This window comes from Poecilia mexicana, unplaced genomic scaffold (assembly GCF_051168715.1).
Source record: "Poecilia mexicana isolate PSO_F unplaced genomic scaffold, ASM5116871v1 scaffold_12, whole genome shotgun sequence".
Taxonomy (NCBI): domain Eukaryota; kingdom Metazoa; phylum Chordata; class Actinopteri; order Cyprinodontiformes; family Poeciliidae; genus Poecilia; species Poecilia mexicana.
In genome coordinates this window covers 25,774,207-25,786,733 of record NW_028263381.1, presented here as the reverse complement: position 1 = coordinate 25,786,733, position 12,527 = coordinate 25,774,207, and the positions used below count along the sequence as shown (strand labels likewise).

General features: G+C 39.6%; 1 protein-coding gene across 1 annotated transcript in view; it reads left to right on the top strand.

Moving 5' to 3' along the window:
* The window catches only part of onecut2 (one cut homeobox 2), a 37,100-nt gene that overhangs the window by 14,837 nt on the left and 9,736 nt on the right, over window positions 1-12,527 (top strand). The gene's annotated exons all lie outside the window — the stretch shown is intronic.

Here is a 12,527-nt window from a genome sequence, read left to right as displayed (position 1 = left end):
TTGCTGTTTTTACATTTTAGGCAAGAAAATGTTAACACATTTCATCCTTTTGTTTGCATTTTAATGTATTTTTAATCATGTATAAAATAAGCTGCTATGCAAATTTAACACTTTGCATGTTTTAGTTCTTTCATTCGGGTTTCTACTGCTTCAAAAAAAAACACAAAAATAAAACTAAAATTGGTGTCTGGAAAATGAGCCGTTTTAAAAACCTCCCAAATGTAACGTCACAGATCAGCAGGCACTGCCCCTCAACCTGTTACCTAGCAACCCCAGCAGAGTTCCGCCCGTTACCTAGCAACCTAACCTGAGCTCCAGCATATTTGGGTTTTACAGTGTATGCACTGTACAATGGCTGCTGGGAAAGATGAGTGTTTTGCTGTTGACTACAATCCAGAAATCATTTGCTGCTTTCTTGTTGGTTGTGTAGAAGGCTCCACTTTTGCTTTTCAAAGATGTACAATTATATAATTGTATACATGTTTTATTATTTTATTTTATAGATATTAGACCTGATCAAGGAAGAGTAAGAGGTCACCTTTAAATTATCATTCAGGCTAGCTCATTTTTAGATATCTGGAATATAATTACAGTTAAACGAAGCAGATTTTATGATAAAATGGCCTGCCGTACCTTTAGATTTCTTCAGGAATCACTCCTCTACCACCGTGCTTTGTAGCTGATATGAGGGATTTCTCCTTCATGGTTTCGTTTAGCAGGCGTCTGTGCTACTGAGCATGCTCGGACATATAAATAACTGGAATCAAACTCCTCCAGGATTCACCTGCACCTCTTATTGTCCTCGATTCTGGAGCTCATGCCAGAATGCGAATAAATCGGCAGCGATATTAAACAATAATATCAGAGGTTCTACCAGATTTTATCTGGAAAAGTAAAACCCAAATATCCAGAGACAGAAAATCAGTTTCCAGAGGTCAGATGGTGGCTCCTCTGTTGCTCACCTCCTCCAGATTTGTCAGTAAAAGCATTAAAAAGCAGCCATTTTGATGCGTATCAGGCGGATGGGTTTGAAGGGAATCCTCCTCGATTTGATTGCTCCACATAACCGGATTCATTAGGCCGAATCTGTCTGTTATTGGGTTACGTTTCATATTGGATGGATGAGATCCAATTGTAGATATTACAGCCTTTAATGGAGACAGGTTTAGAGGGATCGAGTTGGAGGAAAAAACGGCACAGATGCTAATAAATACAGAGAATTTGGTTTTTAGTCAGAATTCATCTGGTTTGGGAGAAAGTTTTTCATCTTAAATGTTAAATCTGTATGTTTTTAGTGCAGTTTTGGCTTAATTACTGCTCTGAATGTGTTGTTTTATTTTCAGAAAATGTGTTTGTTTGGGTCTGTGCAGACACTTAACGATTAATTGATTACTATATTAGATGATGATTACTGCAATATTACAGACAAAAACGTTTATTTTCATCTTAAATGCAAAATTGATGTATATTTTGTGCAGTTTTAGGCTTAATTACTTCTCCGAATGTGTTGTTTTACTTTTTTTTGGGTCCATTTACAACGGTTCATGATTAATTGATGACTGAATTAGCTGACGATTATTTAAATAACCGATTAATCCCGATTAATTTGATTAATCACAATTAATTCAATGAGTCCTTTCAGCCCTAAATCTGTGTTAATTAAATTCAGAGTGTAGGAAACAGAAAATATGACCAGTATGATCCTTTATTTTGTGTTTTCTGCCCGGCTTCGTGTCGCGGGGGAAGCAGGAAACCCGATCGACTCGGATCAGCTTCCACGGATCGTTGGGAGACAAACACGGCGGTGAGCGGTTTGCCAGGATGTCCGTTTATAGCCCAACGAGCTCCTTCGGATCAATCACGTTACGATACGACTTATTGATCCAGGACCGTGTTTTCTGACGGAGCAGAACGCCCAGAGAGTCGACGGCTTCTGGTTTCCAAAAACCGCCGCTGAAAAGAAACAAACCCGTTAACTCATCAGCTATTAGTCAGGCTTCGTGTGTGTGTGTGTGTGTGTGTGTGGCGTGTCCAAACAGAGCGTTATCCTCACTGTCAACAGTCAGCAGGTTAAAAGTTACTGAATGTTTTCCCTGAACCTCCACACAGATGTTTGCTTTTCCAGCCCAGATGAACGTTTCTGCAGGATTTTCCCTCGGCGGCCATCTTCCTTTTTCAGATGAAGGAAAACATTAAAACAGTTAATTTTAAAAATACCTTTTACCCAGGGATTAAACCTACTTTTCATTAAGCCCATATTTCTGTTGGGAGAAAAAAAAGAGATTTTTCATGCAGTTTTCTAATTTTGAATTGTATATTTTCATTAGCAAAAAATTATAATTTTCTTCTTCTCCAACCAATAAAATATTTTTTTCATTTAGTCTGACGTAATATTAAAATTTTTAATGTTATGTTTTCATTATCTATAAACAGAAAATCATCACTTTCACATAAAATTGTAACAACAATCTGAGTTTAAAATGTTGCAAACTGAATATTTTTTAAATTTTGAATGTAGTTTGGCTCCAGACTGGAAGAAGAAGGTGTTTATTCTGACATCATCAAAAAGCAAATCTGTTTATTCTAAAACGCTTCAGCTGTTCACACACTCCTTATGTAGTCAGCTCACAAAATAGCAACAGAAACCTTGTTTGTAGCGCATCTTGTGGATAACTTGTTTATTTTTTAAAAAAGGAACAATGCCGCCCCTTTTTTGGGATGCCGCTCTGGTGGTTTGCCATAATTACCCAAATAAAACACGCAATAATTGTAACTTTTGCTGTTATTATTAAATTAAATCACAATAAAAATTGAACAAAACAAAAATTATTGAGATCTAAATAGAACGTCTCCATTAACTGAATTTATTAGTTGTTTTTAAACTCAAATTTAGTTACATTTTAGTAATAAAACAATAATCAGGTTTTTATTCCAGTCTAAATGTTTGCTAAGCCGAGGAACTGAGCTGAGGAGAGAAAACAGAAAAACATGGAGGACAGAAACGAGGGAGGCGGATGACATCAAACCTCCTCTGAGGCCATTTCCTCATCGGCTCGATGACATCACTGAGCCTCGAGTGGCTGTGATTGGTCAACGCGTTTGTCCTGGTAAACAAGCTGAGATACATTACTGAGCGTGTGTGTGTGCATATGTGTGTGTGTGCATATGTGTGTGTGTGTGTGTGTGTGTGTGTGTGTGTGTGTGTGTGTGTGTGGGCAGAGATGGTTTATCAGTGTATGATCTTTATGTCCACACAGTCTGTAGTGACATCACCGGACAAAGGTCCCCAACACACACACACACACACACACACACACACACACACACACACACACACACATGCATTCAGAGATTACACACACTCTTTGTTCCTCTGTAACATCAGCTGGAAATATATGAATTCATTCATTTTATTTGAGGCTTTCCTAAATGATCTCAGTATTTTGTGTCCAAAAAGTCTCAGAAACAGATCATAAAACCTGAAATATTGAGTTTGACTTTGCTACAGTGACAAGAAGTTTGAAGGAGTCAAAATTAAACTTTCTAAGCTAAGAATGCATTTAAGCATGGTAGGGGAAGCATCATGCTGTGGAACCGCTGAGTTGCCAGTCACATTGTTGCTAATGCTAATGTGCTATACCAACATGTTATTTAGTGGAGGCTAATGCTAATGTCCTATACCAACATGGTATTTAGTGGAGGCTAATGCTAATGTCCTATACCAACATGGTATTTAGTGGAGGCTAATGCTAATGTGCTATACCAACATGTTATTTAGTGGAGGCTAATGCTAATGTCCTATACCAACATAGTATTTAGTGGAGGCTAATGCTAATGTCCTATACCAACATGGTATTTAGTGGAGGCTAATGCTAATGTCCTATACCAACATGGTATTTAGTGGAGGCTAATGCTAATGTGCTATACCAACATGTTATTTTAGCAGAAACTTATGTTAAAACGCCAAATGCAATTCAAATTATATCTGCATTGAAAGACTACAACCCTTGAACAACAATTTAATTTTGACATTACAATTTACATCCAGAAATATAAATTTCTGAGTGCACAAAATATTCACAATGTTAGCAAAAGCGCTAATAAAACAAAAGGTCTTCCCTGTTAGCGGATTAGCATTCTAAAATCAGGAGGAAACAGAATTAAAGTTTCGTATTCATGAAGCAGCAGGACGCGTTTCTGCAGTGACATGAGGAAGAACTGGCAAATTTGGAACATTTAAACCTAATTATTGTTTTTATTGGACTCTGATTCTGCTGATTCTCAAACACGACTCCTGTTAGCTGAAGGAGAATCAACCGGACGCTGGACCAGAGAGAACCAGAAACAAAGTGGCTTCAGTTTGTTGCTCCATTTCCGGTTATCTTCTCAAATCAGGAGGAGGAAAGCATGGTGGTGCATTAAGTACGACCACACACACACACACACACACACACACACACACACACGCACACACACACACACACACACACACACACACACACACACACACGGGGTAATACGCTGCTGATTGCTAAGTGCTAATATTGGTGTGTGTCTGAGTGCAGAGATATGAGCATCCATGTGTTCGCCAGGCCGACGCGCTGCTGCCCTTCGCTGCGTCTGTCAGGATGGAGGGTTTCAGTCACGACTCAAAGCTTTGGGCCAGAAAGAGACGTTTAATGCTCATTTAGGGAAAGCTGTCAATTCATTTAATCTAAAACCATATTTATAAAGACTTTATCAATTCAAATGCCTTCAAACAAAAATCAAGTGACAGGTTGACGTTGTTTACGTTTATCTAAAATCTGATTCTTTGGTGCCAAAAAATCAGCTTCACATGTAAAAATCAGCCGTTCGCTGATTTACCAAAGTTAAGGATTTCAGGATTTTAGCAAAAAAAAAAAAATTGTAATTCAGCATGAAGACCTGCAGTTTGAGCCGACCCAAAGCTGATTTTAGTCCTAAAAGTCTAACTTTGTGGAGGAACATATGTTCGGTTTCATACGCAAATATGGGCCAAAATTAAGGAAGTTGTCCAGTCGGTTCCTCCGTACGTCATAGCAAAAAGAAAAAAGAGACTTGATCATCCAGACATGATGAACGCAGCCTTGATTGATCATCAGGATTTAGAAAATTATCTCTCAATGCTCCTGAAAGTTAGATCTGTTGGATGGTTCTTCCAGAACCTGAAATCCTGCTTCCTCCGATCCAGAACCGGTTCTGATGTGTGTTTCTGATCAGTGTTCTGTTGGACCCCGTGTTTCTGGACTCCAAACGTTCTGGTCGTTTTGGTCAGACGACTTCATGTTTGTCCCGTTTCTCCATCAATCGTTTGATGCTACAGATTCCCAGACATCGATATCGGATCGGTTCGTCTCTAGTAAATATTGATTATTGGCAGAACTGGGTCGTAACCAGTTACATTTACTTGAGTAACTTTGTTTTTAAGTATTTTTACTACGCTGTACTTTGAGTACTTTTATTATAAAGTATTTCTTCTCATACTTGAGTAAAATGTCTGGATTTTTTCCCACTGAGTGAAAAACCAACATGTCACCAAACTCAGACACAAACCTGCAGATTCTGATTTGGACATTTTTTCTTTTGTTACTTGTATGAATTATTGTCATTTTCATCCTTAAAACTTTATAATGATGATGTAATTTTTAAATATTGAATGATTGATAATCTGATCAGTTACTCAGTACTCGAGTCGACTTTTTACCAGATACTTTTTTACTCTGACTTCAGTAAAATGTTTTCGGTATTCCACCAACAAAATAAACCATTTGGATATTGATATTGGCCCAAATGTCCAACGGTGCATCCCCACCCCGAAGCGATATCCTCTCAGTCTCCAGTTGCTTGTAAATGGCTCCCACAGACCGCGGTGGTGGCAGTGTCATGCTGTGGGCAACGTTTCAGTTGGGGTGTATGAATATTTTCGACCCTGATACGCCTGGGAGAAAATCTCCAATCAAACTCAGACTTGTGCATTAAATCTTGGTCTTTCGGGTAAATTGCAGAGAGGGCAGACGTCGGAATGAAGCGACGGCCAGCGGTCGTGAAAAAGTCGCCGGCATTAACGAGCTGATTAACGACCGGACCCAAACGGAGAGCCGCGGCGTCCAAAGCGGCGGCGCCAAGCAGTGGAGTGTACGTTTGAAGGGCGACTTTATTACTTACCCTGCACTTATGTGCCCTCTGTGTAATGGATACCAGGGCTTAAGTGGTAATGGTGCAATAAAGACACAGAGGGAAGAAGAGGAGAGACGCTGGGAACGTTGAAGGTAGGAGGAGACGATGATGAAGATGATGGAGGAGGAAGGAGAGATGCTGGGAAAATGGAGACAGATTTAAATCAAAAGGAAAAACTAACAAGGCAGACTGGAAGTCCAGGAAAAAGTATTTCTCCCCTTATTTCTAATGATAACAGGTGGTTAGCTTTATGCCAGGCGTAACAAGATGGCCGACAAAAGCTGGGTGAGATTTAAGGAGGAGTGGCTAAAGCAAAGGAGGTGGATTAGCAGAGCTGATGGTGTTGTTGTCCAGGACATGTTATTCTGCTGCCTGAACGTGGAGCTGCTAGCATGTCATGATAGTCTTCAGTCAGAGGCTTCTTTAGATTCGGTGCAAGACTGACTGCTACTGGAGAGCCAACTAGAATGAGCTTTAAGAAAAATCCTACAATGGAGTGTTAGGGAAAAGCTAAAGAAAAAATAAAAATGTATTCCAAAAATAAAGTGGTACAAGATTAAAGCAATAATATTAGGACTTTGTTCTCGTTTTATTCGACTTTATTCTTTTTCTCATCTCATTTCTTTCCTCGCAACTTAAACTAAATGTTTGGATTTCATCTCTGGATCATTTTTATGATTCTTCATCAGTCTGGTTTTACAGTTGTTGACAAAAACTGACATGAATGGAATAAAAACCACATTAGATGCAGTGTTGTTGGACAGAGCGATCAGTTTTTTTCAGGTTCAGTTTTAGTTTTCTGAGCATCTCCGGCTGTGAGTTGTTGTCCATCTGCAGCCGTCGGTGGAGACGGAGGCTGTCGTGTAGAAGCTGTAATCCATCTTTGTGGTGAGGATAAAAACAGTCTGTAATGACTCCACCGAGTTCCTCTCCCTCCAGCTGTAAGATGAAACCAAGGCTCACTGACTCACTCACTTCCTGTTTCAACTTTTAATAATGAACTTAACTCCTGTAACACGACCTATAACACTGAAATGTAGCATACAGGGCTTTACAGAGAGAACAGGGACAGGGCATGATTATAGTTTGGCTTAATGTTAATACTGACATCCAAAATGGCTGATTGATGCAGAATCTGTGCATGTTGTCAAACATGAAGATGTCAAAACAAATCAAATCGTTTTTGTTTTGGCGATTGGTTATTTTTCAATGGAAAATACTGGAACTTAGCAGAAACAGTATAATTATAATAATTTTAAAAAGTTTAACTATATATACTATCAATGACGTTGCAGATTTAGAAATGATTGTCTTATTTTTACTGATCAAAGAGAAAAAGTTTAAGAAAGAAAAAGAAGTGGGCCAAACAGACAACCCTGAGGGACGCCATGTTTAACCGTACAGTTTACCGTTTATTCTGAACTGTTGAGAAAATTAGATAAAAATTAATTTAGCAGGTTTGAATGGTGACTTCCTTTACCAAATTCTACAGGTGGTTGTAATGATGCTAGGGGGCGCTGTGGAGCCTGGTTGACTCGTTCCACACCAGCAGATGGAAACATGGCTAAGCTGAAACCTGTCAGCCAATCAGAGTGCTTCAGAACAATCACCACTTCCTGTTAGGAACCACGGCACCAGGATGTCCATTTGTATGTTGAGCTACTTTTAAAGAGCGTATTAGATTATAAAACTATTAAAACACAAGATGATGTTGATTGGAAATCATGTAAAATCAATTATGTGGAAATATTGGCACACAATCTCCAAAGTTTCCTCCAATCCCCACTTTGTTCTGAGTTTTTATAAATAATCAGTTTTTATATTAAGCTGAGTTTTTGTGTGGATGAAAAGCCAAAGCACCTTAAAATGTTTTAGTTTTCATATATCTATGTTTGGACTAGGCCTTCTTCTATCCGTCATGGCCCAAATCAGTATTTCCAGTTCAAAAGTCCTAAAGTTCAATCAGGAGAAGATAAAAAGTGTTGAACCGTTTTCTCACGTTCTTCCATTTCTCCGTCGATAAAACGTCGTTCTTGGTGTTTCTGTTGACGGTCCAATCGTCTGGCTCATCCAGGGAAGAGCGGCTGAGAGCGGCGGCTCTTCAGACCAAACAGCTTCATTCATGTGAAGAGCAAAAAGGCTTTTAAAGTAGAACAGAGGAGCAGATTGCAGGACTTGACCTTTGGTGACCTTTGGATCGCAGTGATCGAAGCACAGAGACGTGAGAAACTGAACTGATGAAGGAAACTTTGATGATTTAACTGAGACTCAGCAGCTTTACTGCCAGAAACGGGAAAGTGATGATGATGATGGTGGTGATGGTGATGATGGTGGTGATGGTGATGATGATGGTGATGATGATGATGATGATGGTGATGATGGTGATGATGATGGTGATGATGATGGTGATGATGGTGATGATGATGGTGATGGTGATGATGATGGTGATGATGGTGATGATGATGGTGATGATGGTGATGATGGTGATGATGATGATGATGGTGATGATGATGATGGTGATGGTGATGATGGTGATGATGGTGATGATGGTGATGATGATGGTGATGATGGTGATGATGATGGTGATGGTGATGATGATGGTGATGATGGTGATGATGATGGTGATGATGGTGATGATGGTGATGATGATGATGATGGTGATGATGATGATGGTGATGATGGTGATGGTGATGATGGTGATGATGATGGTGATGATGATGGTGATGATGGTGATGATGATGGTGATGATGATGGTGATGATGGTGATGATGATGGTGATGATGGTGATGATGGTGATGATGATGACAACGATGATGATGATGATGGTGATGGTGATGATGGTGATGATGGTGATGATGGTGATGATGATGGTGATGATGGTGATGGTGATGATGATGGTGATGATGATGGTGATGATGATGATGATGGTGATGATGATGGTGATGATGATGATGATGGTGATGACAACGATGATGATGGTGATGGTGATGATGGCGATGGTGATGATGATGGCGATGGTGATGATGGTGATGATGATGATGATGGCGATGGTGATGGTGATGATGGTGATGGTGATCATGATGATGATGATGGTGATGATGATGATGATGATGGTGATGGTGGTGATCATGATGATGATGATGGTGATGATGGTGATGATGATGGTGATGGTGGTGATCATGATGATGATGGTGATGATGATGGTGATGATGATGATGATGATGGTGATGATGGTGATGATGATGGTGATGATGATGGTGATGGTGATGATGATGCAGTGAGTTTTAATGTGACGACCCCTAACGGTGTGATGAATTCCTCCATCACTCCTCGTGGTTTTTGGCAGTAAAACGATAAAATAATGTTTTGATTTCTAAAACCGTGTTTTGTTTTGTGAAGCAGGAAGTGGATGGATGATGGGAAATGGAATCAGTTCAGCTGATGTGGTTCAAACGAAGAAAGTTTCTCGTTTGTTTCATGAAACAGAAACGAAACGGTTTCATATCTGCTGCAACAAGATGCTATTTGTTAAAACAATAAAGTTTCTTGTAGAAATCGAGAAATTTTATGTTTTCACAAAACGTGTTTTGTATCTCGTAACCAGAGTTTCCTGACTTAGTGAGATGGGTTTCAGAAAGTTTCTCATTGTAAGATGAAACTTCGGATTCGTCTTGGAGATTTTTCTGTGGAACGTGAATCCAGATTTTTGGCACATTTTTTCCACAGAGGATATCTAAAATATTCAAAGGAAATGCATCTTGGGAAGCTGAAGCATCAGCCACAATGCTACTTGAAAAGCTGTTGGCTGGGATTTGCAAACAAAACGTTAGCTTCAGTGCTAATGCTATTAATGCTAAAGGTATATTTGGTGCTTCATCTGTTAAATTAGCCATTTATAAGCACGATTAGAGGACAGATTTCTGTAAATAAACTCTGTTGGACGCCCGTCGTATCTGAGGACATATTTCTCATCTTTTCATCCTTTTTAAGGTTTATTGTCTCTAATAGGAGACAGAAAACCTCCATGTGACGAAGCAGCGCAGAGAAACAGCAGAAAGTGTTGAGTTGGTGTTTCCTGCTGTGCAGTCAGAGACGCCGTTAGCGGCTCGCTGATGAAAGGCAGAGGAACCTGCGTATCGATCCCATGGATCCGGCCCTTACCTCTAAAGAATAACCACCCCACCTCAGAGCGGTAAACCTTCCTGAATAATATAATTGTGTGTTTGATCCTCACTGTGACCCGGGCTGAGAGCGAAAAGCCGATCGGATCGTTGGCTTCACCTCTGGTCAGATTTCCATCGCTCCTGATTACGAAAAAGAAATTAACAATTGCACTTAAATAAGAAATAAAACCGCATGTAGATAAGTTTAATGCAATCTGTAGGCCTGTTGCAAGTGATCAATTTATCACATGTGAAATTAAAATAAGCTCCATAATTTCCATTTGCAGGATTTATTGTTTTTTACTTTTCTCTCTTTCTACCAAAACGTTTTCAGTCTGAAGCTTTTGTCTCAACTAGGACAGTTTTGTTTACAGACACCATAATTAATTTTCCTTGTTGTTATTTGGTTTATTTATTTTGTATATTTAAAATGTCTTCCAGTTCCAGTGTTAAATGTTCCTTAGAATTATTGTGTTCTTGCATTATATTACTTGAAAATGGTCTCAAAACAACAATATTATTGTTTATCACTACAACTTCTGGGACAATTTATCATCTAGCAAGATTTGTTGCTATGCATCGTTATGAAAACACGCCGTGCCAAAATCCTCCTACCACTTCCTGTCGTTGTCTTTGTCATTTCCTCCAGTAGTAACATTCAGTTGTTGATCATGACTCATGATGTTTGTGAAATATACAAATTTCACTGCAGCTGAAGAATCACCCTATCCTAATTTTTAGGGAAAAATGTGTTGTTGCTTTTTCCCAAATTTGACGTGTTTCCGTTATTTTCATAATTCCAATTTGCGAAATACTAGCAGAAAAAACGTTTTGTGGTTTTTTACCAAAGAAAAGGAAAATCCTTCAGCTGCTAAAATCCGACCCTGCTCCATTTTCTTTACATTTCATTTAGAAGGAAGTTGCGCTCAGCATCTTCTTCAGAGGTTTTTGTGTCGTTTCCTTCAGTGGTTCTTTCTGCAGCGCCCCCACAGGCCAGGAGGGGAACAGCCTGCTCAAAGGGTTTGGTTGGTTTGACAGTGACAGAAAACTGAAAATGTAACAAATGTTTCAATTTTGGTCACGTCTACCAGTGAAAACATCCTTGAAATCCTTAAAATATTGATGTTTACGGGTTATTACAGTTAACTGAAGTGGATTTTAGGAACAATTCATTACTTTAAATACAGATTAAGATGCTGAAACTGCAGTTTTTTAATCTGTTTTGGGGGTTTAAACCATGTTTGTCCAGCGACTGATGTTTAAATTTTGGTTTGTGTTTCTGTCTGGTGGAAACTGCTGGGTCGTTTTCCTCGGATCCGTCCAGCTGTCCTGCTACGTTTAAAGTCCAGGATTGTGTCGCGTTTAAACTCCGAATCAAAAAAACCAAGCAAACAGCTTTCTGGACTGAAGTACACGATGTTCCTGACGCTCATTTCAACGGCGAAATGAAGGGCGAACGAGCTGAATCAAACGAAACGGGCTGAGGAAGGAATCCTGGGATATTTATAGGAGAGCAAATACATTGATCAGAGAGTAAAGAGGCAAATAAAACGTTACACATTATAAGGAAACAGATTCATAGGAGGGAAAGCTGGTGAACATTAACAGATTCCTACTGGGGATTATGGTTCAAGAACTGCTTTTAGAGTTAAATTCACATTGTCTTCCAAACACAGATTAATTTATATCCAGAGACCAACAGCGCCACCTGTCTGCTTCTGTCAGGAACTGACAGCTTTAAATGCCCTTCGTTCACCTCGGCTGAGAAAAACAGGATCCTCTTCCAAACGGCAAACAAAACCGACAGAGGTGATGCAGATTTGATGAACTGACAGAGAGCAGCGCAGCGGGGTGTGTGTGTGTTTACAGCGAGGGTAGCTTCCCCTTACATAACAGTTCTGTTACCGAGTCCTTAACCGGATTCGTATTGATCAGCCGGGCTCCGACTCGTGCATACTTAATTCAGTGAGGTAATCAAATCAAACGCACCCAGACCTCCTGGTCTCCTCCCACCCAGACGCCACGAGGCGTTAATGCCACTTTTATCAGCTCTTCTCTGCTCAAAACGAGATTTTTCTGCTGTTTACTGCAAAACTCTACATGTTAGTGTTATTTTAAAACAGGAGCTACAGCCTGCAGCTCTTCAACTAAATGAAATCAATTAGC